The 21,418-nt window shown below is 43.7% G+C and overlaps 1 pseudogene; it reads right to left on the reverse strand.

Moving 5' to 3' along the window:
* The window catches only part of LOC119457347 (uncharacterized), a 24,175-nt pseudogene extending 4,830 nt beyond the window's left edge, over positions 1 to 19,345 (reverse strand).
* Between the last annotated feature and the right edge of the window lie 2,073 nt (positions 19,346 to 21,418).

Genomic DNA, 21,418 nt, shown 5'->3' on the forward strand with positions numbered 1-21,418 from the left:
CTTGCATGCGGCGCCGCGTGTCATCGACAAACCGCTGAGGGTAGCTCCGTTTATTCAGGACAGTGGAAACATTAGTTTCTTCATGCTTCCTCAGGGTCTGTGTCGACGACAGCGCGTCGCAACGTGACAGAAGTGTACGGGCAACAGCATATTTGTGCTCCGCAGGGTGGTGCGAGTCAAAACTCAGCACATTGCCACTGTCGCAAGGTTTGCGGTATACGGATGGCGCCAATGAACCGCCCTCGTTCCGACGTACCAGCACATCTAGAAACGCCAAAGTGTCACCATCTTCCATTTCACAAGTGAATTGAATGGCAGGATGAACACAATTGAGTGCATCATGCATAGCCTGCAGATTGTGCTTTTCTACAATGACGAAAGTGTCTTCTACATAACGGCAATACATTTTCACAGGGAAGGTATGGGTGGACGGACATATAGTTTCCACGTGTTCCATCAAAAGATCTGCCGATGCTTTGTTATTGTTTTATTGTTGAGTAAAGCCAGTGAAGCTATACGTTTGAATATGAATTCGCCTAGCTTCTGGAACATTTTTTCACGTATCCGATATCGTTACGGATGTGCTCTACTTGGCCCCATGAGAGAATACATCGGCTACGCGACGAAAATTGTCCGTCAGGACTGCCACCTGCGTTTCAACTACAAGTGCCTCAATAGCAACGTGGTTCCCAAAAGCCTGCACTGCCGACCACTGGTGGACACACCCTACGGACGCAAGCTCGCAAGAGACTTCAGCAGGGGGTCCTTAAAGGCCCGAATTCAGGAGAACAAGCAGCTAATCATCTAGGCAAGACGTAAAGTTTATGCATCCGAGGCATATCTCCGCATGAAACTACGCGCTGCCGACTTCATTGAGGTTCTCGAAGCAAGAGCAAGGGCGGAAACTCTTGAACGAGAGAAATGCACGCATGCCCATGACAAGAAACTGTCCTTTTTGCTACCCAGTCTTCCGCAACGACACACTGAGGCCACCAGCATACAGAACCTGTCTCGGAAACAGCTGTCTCGGGACTATGTGAGTGTTCTTTCAAGAGGGATGAACTTTGCTCTAGCACCGCGGGTGATTCCAAAACGTGACATTATTGTAGAAACAGAGTAATGCTTCCGTCACATGAAAGATACTGCGGCTGTAGCCCTTGCTCGTAGCCGCATTGTGAACATATTGGCTAATTCCAGAACGCCTCGTTCGAATGTTGCTAGTAGTGAACGTGCTGCACTTGAGGATCTGAGGTCCGACCCTTCTGTCGTGGTCCTGGAAGCCGATAAGGGTAAAGGCATTGTTGTTATGGACCGAAAGGACTATGAAGGAAAAAATGCAAGAAATTTTGAATGATCCTTTGCACTTTGAAAAGATGCAGCACGATCCTAATTTAAGTACTGAAAGACAATTGGTGGACTACTTGCGCAGGCTAAAATTGAAAGGAATGGTCGACCAGTCGTTATACCGCCGTCACTTCTCGTCTGACGGGGCAACGCCGAGAGCGTACGGACTGCCAAAAGTTCACAAAGATGGCTGCCCCCTCAGACCTATTGTATCTTTTGTTGGATCTCCGACACACAACTTGTCAAAGTTCTTAGTTGAAATTTTAAATCCTCTTGCGGAGGGAAACACGTTCACGGTTAAGAATTCCAAAGAATTTCTTGCCGCGATACGTCAGCAGCAGCTGGGTAAGACAGCCAGACAAATTAAGATCATACCACAAAAAGGCGACACGTGTTTTTCATGTTCATTTAAAGTCCTCTGACACACACTATGGGTGAACTTGATCTTGATCGAACCTTGTGTGTACTATGCGGCACAGCATTGCCAAGAATACGCCCGAAACGTTGTTGGATGTTGAATGTGCAAGCATGTGTCAGCTGTTTTCTATCGCCGTGGAGCTCGTCTTCGTCTAGATGAGGCGCCCATTCGAGCGTGTCACAATCACAACGCTCGCAAGCAAAGTCGAACCTCTGTGGCTTGTATGGTTTTCCTAATTTATAAATATAAAGCTACCTCCGTGAAATAAGCAATCTCTTCCAGTCTGTCAACTGCAACCTTTAAACGATGCAGCCGTTCCATCGGTTCCCCGGACTCCACTGCTCCAGCAATTGTCAGATTTCAGGACCACGCACGCTCTGTCACTTCTACATGTGGAAGTTTTTTATTGAATGCTTGCAATCTTCTACAAGCGGAGTTTCACCTGACCCTCTTCCAGAAGCGCTAAACCACCTTTTAGTTCACTAGACATCGCTGGTACGCGCACTAGTGCACGCCCAAGAGCCAGCCTATTTATTCTGTCCTCAAACTCCGCCTAATGTGCTCTGTGTTTGGTGGTCTGGTACTTACAGGGCTTCGTTAAATTCCAGCTAATGCAAGGGCTTTTGACTGCTACGTGGGGGTAAGCAATGGCATTGGGCTTTCTTCGGAATTGGAAGTTAGCCGGTGACAGTGCTTCGGACTTTTGCGTTTATCATACGCCGGTATAAATCATTGCAGAACACTTCTCTTCTTACAGATCAATACCGCGGGGTGAAATTCAAGAGATTATATTGGGGACGAATGCTTTTACAGCGAAGCTGTTATAGGCTAGGTTCCAGGAGATTGCGTCCGTAGAAAACCGGAAGTCTTGTGCACAACAATTTCACACACCTCGTGGAGTCGTACGAAAACACCTGGTTGGCGGCGTTTTCAAACTTATGATTGTAAAAAAGTGTGCATTATACCACATTTTTCCCGTGGTCTTATGTTTGCTTCTTCGTTACGTGACGTAGGTCGCTCTGGTGACCAATTGAGCGCGTTAGCGCTTGTGTGCACGCCGGGATGGGCGTAGCCGTGCTTAATAAAACGCTTTGACGGTACGGTGATCGCAACTGTGTACGTCCCCCCTACAACGCCTACGAAAGACATCGAAACGTTCCTGATAGACATGATCGATTGGGTAATGCCCAACGGCCATACGCCCATTCTCATCGTGGGGAGAATATTCACTGCAGCAGACCCACCATATTCACAGCTTCGCTGGTTTTCATCTTCCCAGTGGTGGAATGGCCCCGCATTTTTGTAACGCACATAATAATGAACGTGTGCGACTTAGTGGTGATGCATAATTTTTCCTTTACGCACATATTTTTTCTGCAGTGCTTCGGGCTCTTGCGTTCATCATACGCCGGTATAAAACATTGCACAATGCTTCTCTTCTTGCAGATCAATGACGCGGAGTAGAATACAGGACAGTATTTGAGACGAATGCTTTTCAACGCACATAGTAATCACTGTGTGGCCCTCAGCACTGATACACCATTTGGCCATTATGCTTGCAGCAGAAGCATGGGTTGATTCTGGTGCCGTTACAAACAAAAAACGCTGAAAGGTTAAACAGTATTGTCGAGTGTTTTCTTTCAGCCTAATACAAATGCTTTTAAAACTAACACGAAGACAAATAAGGTGGTGTCATTTAGTTCGGTAAACCTAGACAAATAACACACGGACCTATATTATTCTGCGGTGTGCTCGGTCACATACTATAACAGCATCACATTCGTGGTGGCAAGTTTTCTAACATAGGGAAAGGGGACATGCATGTTTATTCGATTGTGAAACTTATTTCAAGTCTAAACGACGCAATTTCATCCGGCGGAAATTTACCTTAAAAGAAAGCGAAATTGCGAATCTTATATTTTATTTTTTTCCCGACACGTAGGTAAACGTGAACTACCTTGAGGCACACCCATCTTACAAAACGTAGACTCAAATTTTCTTGTATGGTTTATGATTGGGACGAATGCTATTTAATGCATATGCAAATGACTGTGTGCGACTTAGTCCTGATGCCTCAGTTTGCCTGTATGCTGGAAGCACAAGCATATGTTGTTTCTGGCCATATTCTTCAGTTTGTGGCCACTGCCCTATCGGAAAAAACAGCATGGTGGGTGCTGGAAATAATACTGGGTATAATGGAAATCGTGTCGCGCATGATGGAATTCATAGGTGAGTATAGTGGGCAGTGCTGGGAGGGCTGTGCCCACTATGGTGGGCAGTGCTGGGAAGCAGCGGGCAGTATGGTGGCCGTAGTGTAAACAATGGTGGGTAACGTTCTACAATGCTGGGAGGCTGTGCCCATCATTTTGGGCATGCTGGAGAGGAATGGGCAATAGATGGGTATAGTGTGAAGGATGATGGGTTGTGCTATACAATGCTGGGATATAGGAGCCAGATACTGGGTAAGAAAGACACAATGGTGGGCATGCTTACTTTAAATAGCGATGGCCGTAATGGGTGACACTCGAAAGCAGCGAGCAATACAGTGGGCACAAAAACTCATAGCATATACAGGGACAGAGTTACTAATTTTTGATACACGGAGTTACAGTTTTAAATGCCAATTTAAGCACAATTAACGGAAAGGAAAGCCCACAGTAGCATTTCTGATATGCTGGAATGAAGGTTTCATTCTGTTGTGAATAATCGTGAAACCATGCTATTGCACTATTATACATATTTATATGTTACGACTAAAATATTTCTTTTACGAGTGGAAATAAAACTGAACAAGTTCAAATTTTTATGGATGTAGAATGATGTTCAGCCTAAGCTTTGTGTCAATCGGCAGTATTACGTGGTACAGCTACGATATAACGTATCTGTGTGCCCATGCATGCCTTTTGATCTGCCCCTAACAATCGCACTTCGATTCGGCAACATCCTTGTTGACTTCATTAAGAAGGGGTCAGTTCCGACTCTGGTGTAGTCACAGCATTTAAATAATGCTGCTAAATATGTAATGCTATGAACATCTACAATTGGGAAATCCGGACATCAGGCACACCAATCTGCACAACAGGTGACTGAGTATATAGATGCTAAGTCTCCCAATCACAAAATAAATTATCAATAGTGTTCTGTATAAGTACTGTTACAAGGGGATGCATTGTCTTCTACTTATTAAAGCTGTAAATTGTGCTATCGTAGACGTTGGCATTAAATAGACCAACCACCAATTTTGGTCGTACTCATCTTTTTAATTGCAATAGTTCAGGCTTAAGTTACTGGTCAAGGATCTCCAATACTGCAGAAGTGACAAGAACATTGAACATTCTTAAGAATTTTTCAGTGTGCAGTCACAACCGTGTTTCTTTCCTATGCTGGAAACAGTGATAGGTAAACACCATGGCAATTTAAACCAGCACATATGGGAAGCTGACTAGCGTGGCCTTAGCCATAAGAAATAATATTGTTTATCGAGTCAATGTTATACAGTTCGTGCTCCTTGAACTGCTCAACTATTTCTGAAATGACAACAATGTGTCTTCATGGTTTCCTGTCCACTGCTTTGGTCACATACAAGTCAAGCCAAGCCATATGTGTACTTTGTAACAAAAATAATTAGGTGTTCAAATCCAAAATGATGCTTTTACTACAGCTGTACTTTGACAAGTGATGCACAGTTCAGCATATTGCCATTCAGAAGTATATTGTCTCTTGAAAACCTTAGCGATCTGGAGCAAAGAATTTCAGCTTCAATGCACAATGAGAACTTGAATCCGTACGAAACTGCAATATAGTGTAATGCGTATCTAAACGCAAAGAGGGATGCCAGTTTTACCCTTGTATTTGCTGCCACATAAGCAGCACAGCTTGTAAGCATGAAGTTTTTTATACCACAGTATGCATGGAATAAAACACGAACACCTATAAAATATAAGGAATGCGCTTTAAAATAATATGCTGGCTTTTGCAGTCACATTGTAGGAATCCAGCCCTAGTACTGTTTCACAGTAATGTGCCACAAAATCCAATTTCTCACTACCTTTCTTCACAATCTAAACTTAGTAATTTCTATATAAGCCACGAACAATGTGTTCGATTCCATCTCAAGAAATAATAATGTTTTCATTTCCACCAAAATTTCATTTTAGGTTCGGTGCACTTGTCAAACTTATTTGTAGCATTTTTTGTCAAAAAGTGCAGTAACTAAAACCACTGTTGACCCATATTAGAACAAAATAGTGTGCCATTTGTTGGTCATGGCAGCCAGTTGATAAGTAAAAAAAACATGTTGCTTCAAAATGGGTTACTTGAGGACACATTTACCGCTAAAAAGACAAAGCACAGATGGAAAAACAAGACAACACCATGATCCCGTCTATTCTACATCTTTGTAGTGGTGTATACATGTCCTTCAGTAAACACCAACTAGGCCAAGACAAGTTCAAAAAGTTTGATCTTCACAGCATTGTTTATTCAACATCTCATACAGAATATAATACATATAACAAATAAAACATTCTTTTCAGCTTAGGCAGCATACAATGTTCCAAAACTTGAGCTGTTTTAGAACTTAATGCTACTAATGCAATAACAAAAAATACAGCAGATAAACAGAGAAACAGGTTAGCAAATCATGTGCTTTACAGTGGGCAAACAGGAAAACACGTAAGAATACCTTAGGTGAATTTAAAGGTACTGATGTTCATTCACTGAAAGTACTAATATATTGTCACTGTTGAGAATCGACAAAATATCTCAATCAGAAAAGTAGAGGTGCATGCTGAAGAAGTTAACAGCAGAATATAAATCGCTACAACACTGCGCCTGTACATTTTGGATGCACTGTCAAAAGACACAAAAGAACCAGAGCAGATTTCTAGTTTTCTGGTAGTGCACAGTAAAGCAGCAAGCAGCAGTTGCAAGCCATTGGTCTCATTGACAGGCCTGTTATGTTGCCTGTAAGCTAAAATGCTTGTAAGCTGAATCTTTACAGGAAGCGTAGATTGAGCTTACTATTCAGAACTCACTCCCTTGACAAGTCTCTAGACGCAACCTGTGGCACTTGCGACACGAATGAGCTAGCGTTAGCACGCTATCTGCTAAGGAGATGCCCTGCCCTCTCTCCTTAGCTGCAAAAGACCTGCCTTGCTCGGCTACAGAGCTTAGTTCTTAAGCTAAATGACTATCCGTCCAAGAAGTACCCCTGCCCGCCATATACGACAGCTTGATCCTGTGGCAACGAGCGCCCACATAGACTGGTAAAATCGTGGGCTCTTGCGGGAGAGGAACAACCGACACCCGATCTCTTAGCGTAGCATGCCCGTGCATGCTACGCTAACACTAGCCCGTGCAACACTAGCCCGTGCTGGAGCGTGGCAGCACGGGCTAGTGCTGGCACGCTCCATAATCCGTACGAGCATGGACCCTTTCTGCACTATCACCAGAATCGGCCCACTTTTCAGCATGACATCACCACCAGCACCACCACCTCCGAAACTTGTGAGCCTATAAAGCTTCGCTTAAAAATTATTGCATGTAGTACTCCCTCTACTCTCGAGCATGGATAAGAAATGACACAAGATCGTAAAAACAGGCACAGAACACAAGCTATATACAATGAAGGCAAATGAAAGGCAGATAGGACAGGTTGAACAAAATGTAACAAAACCACTTTTGTTAACATGTATGAAATAAAGCTGCCTCTTGTTTACAAGTAAAAGGAATTTTTGTTTTTGCATGTTAATCAAATAGTCATCATCATCAGCATACTGTGTATTTCCACTGCAGGATGAAGGCCTCTAAAAAAAGTTAAATTACAGGGTTTTGCGCACCAAATCCACCACTTGATTATGAGGCACGCATAGTGCGGGACTTCGGATTAATTTCGATCACCTGGGGTTCTTTAACGTGCACGTAAATCGAAATACACAGGTGTTTTTCGGCCTCTCCCTGTGATCTCCAATTACTCATGTTGCGTTAGCCAAATTTAACTGGCACCTGTAAATTTCTCAATTTAATTAGCCCACCTAATCTTCTGCCATCCTCGACTGCAATTCGCTTCCTTTGGCGCCCATTCTGTAACTCCAATGATCCACTGGTTATCTGCCCTAGGCACCACATGACCTGCCAACCTCTATTTTTTTCTCTCAATGTCATTTAGAATATTTGTTACAGCCGTTTACTTTCTGGCCCAGACCATTTCTTCCCCTTAATTTGCACTTACACCTCAAATAATATATATAGCTCAAATAGCCCATATGAAAGTGTGACCACATACTTTGATAGGAGCTTTGTAATGCTTCCACATTACGTAAATGCAATGCACATTTACAGAGAACACCTAATTAGCATTCCCACCTTGATTATCCTTCTGTCCATTCCTACATTTGTAAATGAGGTCACTATTCTTGGTCAGTTGCCTCTACATTGCCCTCTCAGCAACCCAGCCTTCCCTCAGGGTCCTAGTGCTTAAAGATTTGTGCATATTTTATTGCCACCTCTTAGGCAGACCGCAGTCCTCCTTGCCAATATCAGAGCTCTCATATTGATATTTATTTAGGTGCAAAAAGGGCAAAGAGAACAAGGTACACACAGATACAAATGTCCATGTGTTTGTTGTTCCATCCCCATTTTACACTGAAAGTTCGACCTAAGATCAGCTAGCCCAGCTTGCAGTTTCTAAAAAGCAGCTACCATTTTTCAATTCCTGGCCAAACCATCAAAGCCATCCGTTTTGACATCTCTCAATGTCAATGACTTGCTCAATTGTAATTATTCTAAAACCATAAAAACCTCACGTCCATTTCTCATTCCAACCATATTTCTTCAGAATGCTGGACTTCTTATTCAGGATTTGTTCGGTTCCGTATGGCATTGCCAATCAGACGTGTTGTTCTTTCTACTTGTCTTATAATGCGTTAAGAGAACTCTTAAATTTCCTAATTTTTTTTTCATTCTGCCTGCATCATGATGGTTACTTTAACCACGCTGCTTTTTCCAACACAATTGTTTAAAGCTACTAGAGATGAGGCCTACAGACTGAGCTTTCAATACATCTAATGCGTCATAGCCACATTTTCTGATAAAGTACAAGGAATGCTGAAGCTGTACTGGCATGAATAAAAATCATGTTTTCTCCATGTGTGCACTGTTCCGTACAATGTTCTAGCAGCTTAGAGGCACTATCCAACCACTTGTTTTAGCCGTCTTGTCACCTGCCACTTAAAGTATGCTGTGTTTATGACGAGACCCAAAAGTAATTGGAGTTGCTTTTTTCATTAAAACAGTTTGTCAAGCATTACCAAATATTAATTACCTGCAAAGAACTTAGGCTGAGACAATACATTCCTCCCAGTGTTTTAAACATGTTCAAAACTGCTCTCGAACCTTTGAAATCAAGTTTCCCTCAGTGCTTCATTCATTTTCCTCGTTACCTCCTCTATATTCTAAAGAGGCTTTCTTGTAACTCTTTCCGTGCCAAGGACAAGTCTCATTTGTCAAGATATTTCCTTTTGTATAACGATTGTCACAGACAAATGAAGTGTAATCAATTTGGTATGAATGCAGATACACTAGATGGTGCCAGATTCAAAAATACTAATGTTTTCTTGAGCATTGCTGGTAGGAACAAGCAGAAATCTGGTTCCTCTGGATTTTTAAAGTGGTCGCACAGAGTTGTGCAGCTACAGTGAAGAACTGAACCTTTTTCATTGCTGGAATCGTGTTGTTGGATCTTTGTTCCGTTCAACTAAACAATTAGATCTGGCAAGCTCTAGTATGTCATGTGTGGAGCTTTATCAAAGTAGTGCTGATCATAGTGAGAAATAGCTTGAACCATTGGCAGCCTGCCTTGCATCGACACGGCTCGACGGAAACGCATTGTAGCCTGTGCCTGAGCAAATGACATTCCTCACAATGCTGGGTAGCACATGGAGAACAAGAAAAGCACAGCTTGGCTTCTATACCAAAAAATAAGAAGCTTCAATTGGTTTTTTAGTAGTCATGCATCGCTATACTCAAAAACAGGAATAAATTTGTAGTAATTGGCAACTGAAAATAGCAAATGGACTGGTGATATTTCAATAACGATAGCTCTTAACAATGAACGAGTCATTAAAAATTTAGTGATTAACAGAAAAAAATTGACATGAAAAAAAGTTACGCCCTTGCTTTAGCCTTGGAAATTACTTCCCGGGGGCAAGATTCAAGGAGCAGGTATGTTATACGGTTGTCATCCCACATTTTGTCAAAAAGTGCCACATGCTCTGTGGGCGAGGGTATTGCTGTGGTGCACAAGCCCACTGCACATTCCCACAATAAGGCATTTCCTCCTAACCACATCACATAATTACTTATGTAAATATGCTAGTTGACTGCCCGGACTTACAGTACACATTTAAAATTAGCAAGCCTTTTGATGTCGAAAAAATTCTCAGGACAGGAATGAACTAAACTAAGCACACAGATGTTATGTCCACCACAGCAAAACTGATGCAGTCAATAGAGGCTTATAAGAAAGCAATGCAGTGAGCAGACTTGACTTTGCACAAGGTCACTGCTTGCCTTCGGAAACAGTGTAGTATGTGTATCTAGTGACGTACATCAGTTTTAACGCCCCTCTCCCACCTGAATGAAAAATTCTTACTTTATGGGCCCCCTCTCATTATGCATTTACAACCAAATTTAATCTCTTTCAATTTTGTTTGGCAAGTCACAAATGAATGTTTTTTCTTCATTTGTGAAATTTATGTACATACAGGTGTCGGCCACCTCCTCTGGAAACAATAAATCTAAATCACTGTCTGGTGACAAGAAGCATTCCTTAATGTGAGGAGGCACTGCAGTTGTATCAGCAATAATTAGTGGCCTGCAGAAGAGAGCACAAATGTCTGCCTCTTTTACAAAGAGTATCTTTTCAATGCATTTGTAGCAGCTGCTGTTTGTTCTGATGAACCTTGTGTCCGACTTAGATGCCCTTTGGTAAGCAGTGCTGTGAAAGACTTGTTTGTTCATCACAAAACGCTCATACTCCACAGCCCGTCGTTATGGATATCCCACAGGAATGGCGAAGTTTGTCCTGTTCATCAGCACTGAGGACTCTATCTTTTCCCCTCCCCAACAAAGTCAAATTGCAAACATTCAACGCCTTTTTTATGGGTGGGTAACCAATGAACTCATTGTAGAGCTCTCTTTCTGAAGGAGACAACAGGACACTTTCTATCAGCTGATTCAGCTTTTGTGCCATGATGACTCGTTCAGTTATCTGCCATGGCAGCCCGTTTGCAGCTGACACTAGGCGCACAATGCTGCCATTCCCCCCCTCGAACACAAACGCTGAATGTGCCCAAAGTGGTCCAAGTGAGCGAGCACAGTTTGCCAAGTGTTGCAGGGCGTGGACATTGAACGTCATGAATGCTGTGCCGTATACGTCTCGCAGCGGCAAACAAAATTGCTCAAGAGGGCCTCTGAAAAAGAAAGCATTGCCTCAAGATGTTGCAAGTGTTTAACAGTACTTCAAAAGAACTTTAACACTGCAAAAATTATTTCAGTAAGTTAAGTTCTGTAAACATTACACAACATAATTTCCAATTAAAAGGTTTTCACAACCACGAGCTGCACTGTAGGCTATGAGAAATACCAAATGTTGGACACACTAGATTAATTGTGACCACCCAGGGGTGTTTATTATGCATATACAGTTAAACCTGGATGTAAGAAATACCAGGATTTAAAAAAAAATTTTCATTTCCCAACCCCGCTACCCCCCATAGAAGCCCATGTATTTCTGACCTCGACGTAACAAAGGCATTGTGGCAACTGACCTTGATGTAACAAATTTTCTACGCTCATCATTTATGATCGTGAGCAGTAGCTCTGCCGAAAATTTGGGCAAATAATGCTTAACGTTTGTAACTGATGAATAAGGCAAGCGGCCAATCCCAAGAGGAACGCATGCGATCGCCGCGAGCCAGAGCAATAGAGTCAGTGTGCCGCGATGATGATGAAAGTCGCTAGCTCCCTTAGTGCCGCTCTGCCACAAGCGGAGAGCCTCTGCATTTTTCGCTTATGCATCGTGACACCAGGTGTCACTACCGTGCCTTCTTGTGTTTCAGTATTTTTTAGGCTTAAGCGTGTTGGCGTGGCACCGAAGTCGGTTTTTCATTGTATGGTGTAGAGTTTATTAGAATGGGGGAGTGGGTCCAGCGGACGCCTTAGCAAGCACTGAGGGTGAAGCAAAAAAGGTGGAAAATGTGGCGGCACTGCCATCGCTTCACTGAATCTCCGGCCAACAAATGTTGGCTCCGGCTGTTTCGGCTGCGCTCATTGGCTGAGGCGAGCTTGCGGGCTGAGTAGCTGTTGTCTGCTCAACGCACCGTCGTTGTTGCGTCGTTTGCGTTCTTTCCGCCACTCTTTTTCCATTTGATTTACAATAGGTCGGTGGGGAATAAATTCAGTGTTACCGCCACCGAGTATCCGCCTGTCAAAGCTCCATGCAGCTGCGGTAGGGTCTCTAATGCGACAAGCGTCTGGCCGGTGAGCGGGGCCGCTCATTCGGGAGAAAGCGACGGTGGCGCCACCTGGATTTTCAATAAAAAATGTCTCAGCGCAGAGCCCTCATTGGACCCACTCCCCCAATCTAGTACGCTGTAGTATGGTGGCACAGTGGCAGGTTTGTGAACGTGAGAACGGACGCGACGCGAGTGTTAACTTCAGCAGTGTGTCGCACATGTCTCACGGTGTTTGTTCACTTCGACAATGAGTTCGGCGAGGAAGCGCAAAGTTTTGTCTTTTGAGGACAAGCTTTTAATAGTGATTGCGGTCACCGTTGTTTCAACATACCAGCCTGCACCCTGTCGACTATCTTGAATGCGAAAGATAGCATTCGCAGTGCAGTGGAGTCAGGTACCAGTTCAAACAAAAAAAGGATGAACTTGTCGACTTACGCCGAAATGGACAAAGCCGTGTTTATGTGGTTTTTGGACACACGGACTCAGAACGTGCCCATAAAAGGCGTGATCTTGCTGCAAAAAGTGAAGAATTTTGCATGCATACTGGGCCACGAGGACTTCAATGCAAGCAACGGCTGGTTGCAAGGATTTAAGAGCCGAAATGGAGTCGTCGGGAAAATCATTAGCGGCGAGTCTGCCTCTGCCAACAGCAATGCTTCTGCATCATGGGTGGCCAAAGAAGCTGCTTGGCATTTTGAGTCACTGCGAGGCGGCTGACGTCTACAACGCTGATGAGACGGCTGTTTTATCAGATGTTGACAAATCATACGCTGGCACTTAAAGAAGAAGACTGCCGCGGGGGCAAGCAAAGCAAACTCCGCGTGATGGTTTTGCTTTGCGCCAACAGCGATGGCAGTGACAAAGGAATCCCGTTAGTTATCTGGAAAAGTTCCCAGCCCAGATGCTTTAAGGGAACGAAGCGAATGCCAGTTAAATATGTGGCCAATTCAAAAGCGTGGATGTCGCGGGCTATCTTTCCCTACTGGTTGAAAGGGTTTAACGAAGACGTCAAGCATCAAGGCCGGCAAATCTGCTTGCTGCTTGACAACTGCTCCTCGCATCACGTCGATGGCCTTCAGCTGTTAAACATCGAGTTGATATTTTGTCCTCTCAATTACACATCCTTGATACAGCCATTGGACAAAGGAATTATCAACCACTTCAAATGCTGCTACTGCCATCGGGTGATGGATAAAATTATGCTGAACATCCATTTTGAATGGCAAACGAAGATAAACATATACCAAGCAATCGAGATGCTTGCCGCATCGTGGCAGGAAGTTGGAGCGCAGACGGTGTCGAATTGCTTCACCAAGGCCCAAATAGAGGTAGTTCAAGCTGGATCCTGCGACGACAAAGAGGAGCCCGAAAACACACCTGATGTCCCCAAAGTGTGGGATGCGCTACGTGCGAATGGTGGTGTGCTCACGACGTTGAACTTGATGTATTTTTGTATGCTGACAATGGCGCTGTATGTACTGAAGAAATGTAAGATGCGGCGCTTGTTGAAACCATGCAAGATTGCAGTGATAAGGAAGGTGCATCAGAGGCAGATCTGCTGTTTGCCGTGCCTGCCGCGAGAGAGGTGATGGGCGCGTTGGACCTCTTGCGTCGTTCCATCGGCGCGCACGATGATGAAGCCGCATTGCATGATTTAGCTTGTTTGGAACGCCGCTTGATGTCATCAATATATCAGTCATCAAGTGATATCAGCCTCGTTTTGTGTTGTTTTTGCATGCTAATTTCCGGTTTTTGACTGTGAAACTGCATGTAACAAAACCCTGTATATAACGAAATACTTCGGACTTTCTTCAATTTCGTTACATCCAGATTTAACTGTATATCTAAGCACATAGGCACACTATAAAATTGCAGTGCTTCGGAATTCAATGCAGCATTTACTAATTACATGGTAAAACGAAAACTACCTGCTCTGTCAATGTCACGGGCATCCAATTCTTCCTGAAGGAGGATGTGGATGCCTTCTGAGAGCCGAGACAGGTGCTTCCAATACTCGGGGTGCAGGATACCATCAAGGCAAGGGAGTGCATAAAACAATATCCAGTGCCTCCATTCTGATGCCTTCCAGTGGCCGCGATCTTTGAGTGGGCGTGGCAGCCTGGTCACGCAGTGTGGGGGCTTTATGGCAAGTAGCCGTGACTATCTTTGCAGCAACTGAAGGTGCACCTGCAAACAGAAATAATGTAGAGTTAGTCACATATAATAAAAATTATTAAAAACACACTATTTCTCAATAAAAACAAGCAACTACATTGCCGTCTTCATGCTTGCCTCTACATAGTGACTAAACATCATGCATACACCTGATGCATTTCATACAAATTGCATTCACCACAAGCTATGCAGCCAGAAAGTGTGCTTCAGTAAAAAACAATTGTTTCACAGTTACAGTTGAAAGTACCTGAAATCATGGTATTTACATGACTATGACAATGGCTCATCGCATTGCATTTCCAACACATCGCACACATGTAAATGGTGGAAGTGTCATTCTAGCACAGGAAAACTAAGTGGGAAAACTAGTGGAAATACAACTAGCCCAACATCAAACTTTGCAGTAAACAGGTGTAATGCACAAGGAATTGAATGCAGCACCTGACATTGCTCTGCGTTGTGAATAGTAGCTGTGACGGTGAAGTAAATTTACTCAACTAAGTTCCGTTCAACAGAAAGGTGGCAGATTGGGCTAGTTGGCAGGTCAAATAATTTTGTTGCAAGAGCATATGGTGCGACACCAAAACAAACAAGACAAAGAGACGGACGGGTGAGGTCAGGATCAACATTGGCTCAAACTTCATATGCACACCTTGACAGAACTGAAGCTTGTGCATTCCAAGTTCGAAGGCATGTTTCGACTAATTTTGAGCGCGATTATAACTATATATACAAGCAAAGGAACTGCAGATATCACATTGTCAGTTCAATGGCCAATCGTGAGGGGTTCGGTCGAGTGATCATGGTCGACACACTGACTTTGTAGGTGCCGTCGACAAGAAGGCTAGTCACACTATGACAACTCGTGCCTGTTGCTTGCGGTCACTGTCGGCCTATTAAGATAAAATGGTCTGAGCGACACGCTGTGCTGAATAGTTGGCCAATCGCTGGCGTAGCAGTGCCTTGTCAATCCCTTCTCGACCCAGTCTTACCGCACCTTAAACGAGTATGTGAAATCAGGCACGCACTGCCACCACCAGCAAGAGAGAGCCAATGCTGCAAGAAGAGTGTAAGTGTCCGAAGTGTAACGCAGGTGTTTATCAATAAATTTGCTAGCCATCAAGGCAAGGTGGCAACTACATGGTTCACGGTGCAGTTGGCACGAACCCCTGGCCGATGTTTTTAAGTAGAGTTGCAGTCTTGCACTACACACATCTTTGGCACAGCACTGACGTAGAGCTATATACCAGTGGAGTTACAACGCGGTATATGGCACGAGTTTTTGCAGTGCGCATCTGTGCGCATCTTTTGGGGGGGGGGGCGACTTTCCCCCAAAATCAGACTACACAGCTGCGCGCACATCCCTTCCAAAACGTTTTGCGATTAATCTGCTAGGGCAGGGCACATGTGCCATCGTGCCGTGAAAAAGATGCGATTGTCTAAAAGACTCACATAATTTTAGAAAAAGTCACCATGTCCTTATGTACCTTCGAGGTTATACTCAGCACATTGCCACAGAAAAACACCCTCTAGAAAATCAATTTTTGATCCCCTTAAGTGCATGAACAGTATTTTTTATGACTACATACAGAAGGATGTGCTGGGGCGGTGTTCTGTAAGAGTCTATTTAGTGGACTGTCCATTTCGGCTGTCGCTGATTGGCTGCTGCTTGACGTGCAGGAAGGTGCCAGCCAGTCTCCTTTCTTCCTGCACATGAAGCAGCAGCCAATCAGCGACAGCCGAAATGGACAGTCCACTAAGTAGACTCTTACAGAATACCGCCCTTGATGTCTGACTAACTGGGACCTCAACCTGAGTATATAAGAAGCAGTGACTGTTGTTGCAGTCAGATTCTTGTGTTGTATACTGGACATACAATGCAATTTTGAGGACTGCTATTCTGCTATCCTCAAAATAGCAAGTCATTCTACACTCTAAGCTATGTGGCAAGATATCCAAATGACATGTGAATGATCAAGCAACACCGAAATAAACTGCATATAACTTCAAATTGCTACATTACCAACATAGAAGCGCTGGTTGCAGTTTGTAGATGAAAGGATCGTCTCAGTCAGTTGTTTGGTGACACCTTGAAGTACACAGTGCATGTAGTCCACACTCTGACCATTCACGAGATCAAAACCTAGAATGAAAGCATGCTTTGTGTGAGTCAACACAGTTCACAGTAGTGTGTTTAAAATAGCATATTGTGCCAAAAACAAGAGAATAAAAGCTCAGAAAATTACTTGCAGGTATTGCATTCATCCAACCAACCAACCAACCAACCAACCAACCAACTGCTAGCATAAATACAAGCACTTGTTAAAACGGTGAAAGTTGGCCAGGTTGGTTTTGATTCAATGTGAAGCAGCACCAACTTTTGAGTAAAATTTGAGAAAGATTTTTCCTATTCACTGTGAATTCACACCACAAGGGATAATAGTCAGAAAGGAAAGAGCGCTGTTTTCTCTTCTATCTGCTATTTTTAGCGGGAAAACTTTTCATTTTGCTATGAAATTGAAAATCGTCCAATATTCTAAAATTAGGAGCACTACACAGTGCTCATGCCACCGAGGTGCTATCTAGTTCAACTGCAATGTTATGTTTCCAGTATATGCTAGAAACAAACACTTGACTAAAAGCAGCCATAAACAGCTTGACTGGCCCAGAAGGCACTGTACATAACAGCGCAAGAACACTTTGCACTCTTGAAGGGCACATAATCAAGAATATTAACAATGTAATTGAAAGCATACTAAACAATGACAAAAAGAAATGTAAAAAGAGAAATTTTCAACACTGTCATAGGGCACACCAGTGACAAGATAACTAACATGCAATATTCTGAAAGGGTCTGAACTTGAGCTTGTTGTTTGGCTTCATTACGGGGAAACAGCGCGAAGAAACGGACACCATTTAGCCTGTCCATCTTTCTTGTCTCTGCTTTTTTTGTGTGTGCTGTTTCTTCGCAATGCAATCTTCACAATTACATAACACAACAACTGCTTACTAACAATATGAGAAACACATTAGACCTTTTTCAGTCGCATAAAACCCACAAAAACATGCAACTGCACCAGAGGACACACATTTTGTAAAAGCAAAACTAAGCAACACAGACACCTAATGTAACCATTTGTTACACTATTTCATTTTGCCAGAATTAGCGGCCAACGACAATTATGCATGTGTCAATGACAGCTTATATAAAGATATTGCCAGCAACATATCCTACTTTTGCTAACTTGTACATCCTCAGCCTAAGCATAAATACTGTAAAATTACAAGCAAGCGCCCCTACACGTGCAAGTGTTCACTGCCACTTTTCCAGCGACTTACAATTGATGCCAACTACCGAGGAATGCCTCCTTCCTCTCTCCCCCTGTTGACTACTTCACGGGCTTCGCTCTCCTTTATTAAGTGTAATTTTTTTATGAAATCACACAAAACAGTGTAATTTAATGAGTATGAGAAATATTGTTTATCTACATGCCTGTTGATGCCCGAAGTGTCCCCACCAAAGCCACGCATCTTTTTCATAGCTTTTTATAGCCATCAGTTACGTCAGATGCATCAGTTGTAAGAGGTCTCGGATGCCAATGTAGATTTGGTGTGCAGCGCTTTGGCTAGTGGCCTGTACTTGATGTGACAGCCACGCTGCATGCACTTCTGTACACTCAGTGTAAAAAAAGATAGGTTGAGGCTGTGGAGTGGCATCAGCAAACCAGGTGAATTGTGAACCACTACTGGTGCTGTACAGTCTGAAGATTGCGTGCCCCTACAGCCCGAGTGCAAGGAACCCAATTTTTGGGTCCTACCCAAAGGAGTTATCTGATAGATTTGGGAGCAATGACGCAGAATAAAGACAATAATTTCATGGTAAACAAAGATTTCAGTAAATGAAAGGCTAGCTGCGTTTTTTGTCAGAATTGTTTCACTACTTCTTGAATTTTGGTCCACGACCAAGCGAATTTAGGGTGCTGGTGCAGTTTACCATTAATTGGTGCAGTAAGTGTAATTAAGCACCTGTAAGAAAACAGATGTATCTGCAACAGACTCAATTTCATAATAACATTCACTAGAAAACTGCTGCCACAAAGCATGCCCATAGCAGAAGTCCTTAGCAGGCTGAATTGCAACAATGGTACAAAGTATTTTGCGTATGCAGCATGACAAACTTACCCCTCGAGATTATAGCCAGGGAAGTGAGAACAAAAAGATTTTACCATTGGAATGGGGTAGAGCAAATGCTTTGCACTCTCCCAAATACCCACTAAATTGCACTGCAAATGCTCCATTGGCATAGTTCTCAGCATTCGTCTTAATGTTGCCTTGAAGTTGAGTACAGTGTGAAAGCATCAAGGATTGCCGTAACCATGGTGCTGACAGGGCCCTGGTGCATGTGTTCTGAATGTGGTGAAATCAGCCTATTTGCTAAAACATAATAGTAGCCACTGTGATCTACTCACACATCTAGTTTGAAGGACAGCTCTTTTGACACCAGTCAAGGATGTCAAAAGCAGTACCATGTTCCTTGGACAACCCACAAACAAATAGCAAAATTAATGCTGGGCATTTTTAATGCGCCAAATCCGGACGTAACAGATTGGCTTTTATAGCTTACACAAAGAACACAATCACGATCGAGAAATTTGATTCCAATTAGACTCAAGTTCAAACAGAAGTGCTCTGTGTAGCACCGTATCAGTTAAGCAATCAGTTAAGCAAATTGACAGGGTAACAATTAACATTTGTTACCTTCCAAGTTGATCAATGCTGAAGGTCCTTTCACACCATTGATGACATCTTTGTAATGAAGTGCCATCTTCATATCTCTCTTGAGTAGGTCAGAAGTCCGTGCCTCAACTGGCTCATCTGTGACATATCTCATGCTCCCTAAAGCAAATAAGAAATATAAAAATTGTACAAAGCACTGCAGAGTGTGACTTTTCCAACATGCATAACTTTCTTGCACACATTCGGTCCTGGAGAAGAGTGCAAGAAAGTAACGAACTACTCACCTTCCACATGCTCACCCCTTATAAGGCACCAAGGGCACCCAAAATAGCCATTGAAGGGCACCATGTTTTGCACAGCTGCCCTTGCAGGCGCATCCACAGAACAGCAAAGTACGAAAGGTCTAGATGTATGCACTTTGTTCTGGTAAGTCCATCTCACTGGTTTCGTGCTGTTCACTTCTTGCACGAACTTGTTGAGGAAGAGTTGCATGTTCGGATGTGACTTGCCAAACCTAAGTCCTGCAAGTACCGGGTGCTTGAAGCGCAAATGCGGTGGGAGTTCATTAACAATGAACTGAAGAGGCCACACAGATGTTTTTGACGACTTGAAGACCGGGCTTCCATCAGTGTTTATGGTCAGTGCCAAGTCATCATCTGCAAGTTTTCTTGCCTTCTTCAGTTTAGCATACCACCGAGAATTTGTGATATCACTTATTTTCGATACCGGCAATCGTGCTTTTACCAAACTCGACTCTAACTCAGATTTTGTTTTTTCTATCAAAAAGCTGAGCTGTTTGTGAAAGTCAAGGATGATAAAAAATGAGCCTTTTTCTTTCAAGGCCTTAAGCCTTTCAATGCGCTCGCAAATTGGGCACTCTGCCATTTTGCCTTGTGGCGTCATTACTGCACTGCATGTATCACATACATAATAGTATTGTAGCACCTCTTCTGCTTCTTTACTCCACAGCTTGCGAAACATGTACTCACTGCGCGGCAATACATTGGCACCAAACAGAAAGTTAATAAGCTTTGAAAGATCACCTAGTGCCGTCCAAATGAGACCGTGGGCAATGGCATATGACATAACTGCCGCAATTGCGCCAGCTTTCGTGACTTGTGAGCCTGGCAAGGTTTCCTGGCTAAAGCCAGAAAACTGGCGATTGTCTCCGTCCTCAGACTGTGCCTCTCCTCAAGACCGTCGCTCTCTTCATCACTATCTTCAGAGCTCCCTTGCTCGTCGTCACTTCGCGAGTGCGCGCTACTGCTGTACGTAGAACTACACGGAGTAGTGCCCGCACTGCCATTGGCACCGACGTCGTCGTTGCCGTCGTCGTCACTGTGTGCAACACACGGTGCGCTCGTTTCTTCCGAAGCCGGAGAGTCGTCTCCGTTGCAGAGACTTGTGCTCGTGACTTTTGACGTAGCTGCGGCGTGGTGCTTTAGTCGCTTGTACAGACTTGATACAGGCACCTGAAAGAACTTGTCACGATCCAGGTACACCTTACGGCGCTTTGTGGGGCGGGATTCCGACATAGTTTCGCGCCGCTGCACCGACTACGCGAGCGTAAATAGAGGGACACGATTGTTGACGATCGTTTTGCCTAGAGCCCACGTTGCAGTACACCATAGAATAAACATAGTTTCTCACTATAACACCATAATAAAGTGAGAAATTCTACGAGAATAAAGAACAAACTTGGCACAACGAACGCAGTGGATTCATGGACGGATGAAAGCGCATATGGATGGATATGATGAACGTCTTCATTGTGAAGAGGTGGTGGCGCTCGTTACCGTCGTCGTTGGGGGCCTGCGGTTCCGGTCAATTCCGGTCAACAAACCACCGAACATGATAAACATCTACTGCTACAAAATCTATCACTTGCCTTGTTTTTGGGCCTCCACTAATACAGATATATGCTGTTTTTTCAACCCATCATCGACTCAAACTTCTTGCTCTACTTTACCGGGTAGAGTTACTGTATATGCACCCTATGAGGGGGGCTCTCATAGGGAGCTCTCACAGCGCCATCCCTTGACTAAAGAAGACGTTGCAGCTCTCAAGATTTGAAGCGTAGTGGCAATAAAGCATAGTGACACTTTTGTCGAGGGGCGGCGCTGCCATAAACTTTTTGGGGTCGAAGTAAAGTTAGGGTATTGGAGTGTTCAGTGGAAATGTTCTTGAATACGGGATAGTATTATAGCTACATTAATAGCTAACACGG

Source organism: Dermacentor silvarum, chromosome 7, assembly GCF_013339745.2.
Source record: "Dermacentor silvarum isolate Dsil-2018 chromosome 7, BIME_Dsil_1.4, whole genome shotgun sequence".
NCBI classification, from domain to species: domain Eukaryota; kingdom Metazoa; phylum Arthropoda; class Arachnida; order Ixodida; family Ixodidae; genus Dermacentor; species Dermacentor silvarum.